We start from the raw sequence: 4,317 nt of genomic DNA on the forward strand, positions 1-4,317 counted from the left end.
CTACAAGCTATCTAAGGATGGTACCATAGAACGCCACCTCAAGGTAGGCCTAGTGGCGCCATCTCTTGGTCAGGCCGGAAACTTATCAATCCACCCTCGTATAAGGTGGATATCTTGGATTTTGCTTTACCTTCATAGTTATTACTTTTTCTGGTTCGTAGCCCAGTTTTTTCGGGTCCTCTATAATTTTGTCCATCTTGACTTCTGGTAGTCCTTTGAGTACTAGTTTTTTTATCCTTTCGCTCTAAATTGCGAATGTGTGAAAAGGTATGCTGTTGTCCAGGAGGTATTTTTTGATTTGGTGATGTACCTTCATTACATTGGGTGAAAACGGTGAGTTGAGTGCTTGTTATTCTCATGATCACCTGCTTGCTCATTGTTTTAATTTGGTTGGAAGCCATAAATCTGGTTTCGTCAGCAGCGTTGGGGTTACTGAGAATGATTGGCGGCGCCTTTTCGGGGTTTAGATTAACAGTTGTCGGCGCGGTAGCTGTTTCGCCTTGCGGTTCCTCCTCTTGTGCCGACAATTCCATTGCGTTTTGTGCATAAGTATCTGATGCATTATGGCTTTTCCTTTTTCTCCTTGTCATCTTATATAGTTGTCTTCTATTTGCAGATTGAGCACGTGAGGCCTCACGTGTTTTAATTGATTTTTGTTTCAATCTTGTTTCATGTACATAGGTTTCGAGCCATCTCATTTTATTTTGCGCAAACAGTTTCACCATTTGGTTCTACATCGTAGAAACTAGGCTGCTTACTCAATGAGATAAAGATGATTTGTTAAGCAAAGAGGCACTGCAAATAAAAGTAGCACTGCACGTTGTCACTACCAGGACACCCGGAAAAAAAGTACATTTAAGTATTATATTAGTACACAATCACTATTGGCACACCGTCACTACAAAAACTAGTGAATAACGAGAACAATCACGACCGATGACGAATGAATCTAATCGAATGATTGGAATTTCGAATTCAATTGCGCGTTCCTAAAATCGCTTATTTAAAGGCGAAACAATGAGGAAAGCGTTTCAATCGATGCAGATTTGAGTGGGGACGAAAGCTGATTGGTAGTGAATCCCGATTAAAAAATTCTTTTAAATAAGTAAAAAAAATTAAAAATAAAAGGGTGAGGATAAGGGGGCCCCAAGCATCGCCCCCTCTTTTGAAATCCAATGCACGGGAGAGGGCGGCTGGCGCGGCAAAGTCGCGACAGTCGCGCATTCACGATTAGTGATATCCCCGAAGAATGATTGGACTGGAAGAAGTTGTTGTTTGTTACCCGTTTAGGCATTGTTACAAAAACTGAGAGAGATTTGACATGACTGAGAAAAGAATTGATTTTTATTTTGCTACATTAATTTTTATCCTCCAAAGCGGAGCCCTTGCCTCAATGATTTCACGAGCTTTGTTAAGTAATTTTAAGATTTTCTGGCCAGACCAAGAAGAAGTAAATAGTGCGGCGTCGTCTGCATATAATCCAATTGTAACTTCGGGGACCTCAGGGATGTCGTTCACGGAGATAATAAAGAATACCAGACCTAGAATGCTACCTGAGGGCACACCCGCTCTGATGGGTTTTTCTTTTGAGAGTGTCTGGCCTATTTTAACTGAGAATTCTCTGTTAGAAAGATAAGAATTCATAAAGAGGGATTAAGGCGTGGATGGCAATTTTAATGCTCGAGGTTAGGTTAGATACGGCTTCGTCGATGTGAGTAGTGGTTGTTAGTTTAGGTTCAAAATTAACGTGAGTTTTAACGGTTGACTTGAATGTTTGCACATAGAAATTTTTCTACACTATGTTCAACACTATTATATTAAATTCATATTATATTTATTTCTGCAAATCGGGCTGATACTGCTTATTCAGATATTGCAAAATACGCGCAGTCATCGAGGCTGAACAATGCAGGTATAATAAAAGTTCTAGTCATTCATCTGGCGAATTCAAAACACACACACGCTTGCACATATGCACCGAGCGGGTGGGTGAGCGTGTGTGCGGGCCACGTAAAGACGAAACTACCGTCTAGTTCCCAGATTTTTCGGACAAGCTCGTGAGTGCTTTGTGAACCTTTTCCAATCACTATTAATATTTGTTTAATTATTTACGGAAAAAAGTGATTAACGGTTTTAGACTTGTCACATGGAGTTCGTCGATTTTTTCTCAAAATTCGCAAATTATTTACGAAATTACATCAATGTCCAATCATATCCAAGACCTAGCTACTAGTTCGTGACTTTTTTACGTATACATCTTTTCCGTCTAAGGTACAAATTTCACTTTTTATGTTTACTCTAATATTTGCTCCTTATTTTTCACTGACTTTTATTCTCAACGATCATGGAAAGTCCATCATTTCAATAAATTTATATTATTACATTTCATAATATTTATTGGCACTGAAACATTCGTATTTTCTTTCCCTTGTTTTTAAAATTTTAAAAGTGCCTATCATATTGAAAAAAAAACAATTCTGTTATTAAACATTTTATTGCATTTTGTGTCGATTTTCCATAAACTTCATTTATTTTCTTCCCGTCAAGTTTTTAGTTATCAAGTTTTTGGTTCTGATCACAGCGGAATCTAACATATATAAAACCAGAATCAAAATAAAAAGTAAGTCTATCTCCAAATTTTATATTGGGCAGAAGCCCTGCTCACAAGAACGTCGAAAAGTCAGTCTCACTACAATCTTCAAGTCGGACGGAAGCTCTGCCTTAGAGTACATACATCGAAAGAATTCTCATATCAAAATACAATATTATCAAAAAGACTCCAGTTATTTGAAAACTATTTCCAAGTCGTCGAAATACAATCTTCGAACAGAAAAATAGAATCAGTGTTGTGCTTCGGAAATTCAATCGAACTGAAGTCGATTAGAATTTCAAACCCCTTTTAAATAAAGTGAAACTTAACTCAGAAGATCCTTTAGACAATTCCATTGTCAACCATCACTACCCCTGAGTACTAGTAGGAGAGCTAAGTCTACCTGAGAAGTTATAAACTCCTTTGACAATACTCATTGTCAACCATCGCTACGGTCAATCACCAGAAAGAAAATCAGCCCCCCCTACTAATTAGCAACCACCAGAAGTATCTTAGCCCAGTTTCTTAGGGAAAAATTGGAAATAAAATTATGAAGCTTGAGCTAATGAGTTACGAACTCAAAATATTTCAACATTTCTTAAAACTCGTATATTAAGATCTTTAATTATTTTAAGGTGGAGATCTGCAATGAAGAGTTACTGCTACCTTTGCGTCTCCAGTGCAAATAAAATTTAGAAGCAAATATCAGCAAATTAAAAATCAAATAAGAACATAATCCTTCTTGATTTTCAAATCAGCTATCTCCCATTAAACTTGTGATTTCATAAATTTAATAAACCATTTAATATTATATATACAATTGTATTCCAAGTAATTTGTAAAATAGTGTGTATTCTTCTTGAAATTCGGAAGTCATTCTCATCCCTGTTTCTAAATCATAGATTTAATTAAAAAGCAGGAAGCCTTTTAAATAATTATTTTTAACAAGCTAAGTTCCTTTCAGGACAGAACAAAACTGTGATACTTTTGGCGGGTATTTCAAATTACTATTATGGAAATTTATGTCAACTACTGAATAAATAAGACTGAACTTAGTGTTTTTGTGTGTAAATAAGTTATATCAGACAATATTCTGTACCTTTTCTACAATTTTTCAATCTTCATTGATAAAGTCTAAATCCTTTCTATAAAAACGTGTATCCCCCATGACATAAAATTATATGTTGAGGTATTAACTTTTAAAGTTAAAGAATCCTTATAAGGAAAAATGATAAATTAATTTTTTCTCCCTGTGTGTGTTTTATTAAACGGTAAATATTTGTATAATGAAACTATACTTTTTAAAAAATATTAGTGAAAGCATATGTAAAAAAATCGTAAAACCGCATCATTTGGAGCGATTAAATCTGAATTTTTCATGAAATGTGAAGTATAAAAGGTATTTTGTAAATATAATTTATATGTGGTTTTTATTTATTAGCTCTTTTTCAGGTGTACAACTTTGACCTTCTTTAGGAATAAAACTTTACTTTCTTCCGTGGCTTGCTTCGTTTATCCAGAATTTTAATTGAAAAAAATGGTTTCAATGGTATTTCACGAATAAGACAAAGACTACGTGTCCTATAAAAAAGTGATTCATCACAAATTTGTAAATTTTTTTGGGTGCACAATGTTTGTTCATTCATCTGTTTACGTATCTTGTATAGATTACCGCAAAATGAAATTTTTTATTTTTCATTATTCAGTGTACAATCCATAATTTAATT

The sequence above is a fragment of the Belonocnema kinseyi genome, chromosome 10, assembly GCF_010883055.1.
Source record: "Belonocnema kinseyi isolate 2016_QV_RU_SX_M_011 chromosome 10, B_treatae_v1, whole genome shotgun sequence".
Taxonomy (NCBI): domain Eukaryota; kingdom Metazoa; phylum Arthropoda; class Insecta; order Hymenoptera; family Cynipidae; genus Belonocnema; species Belonocnema kinseyi.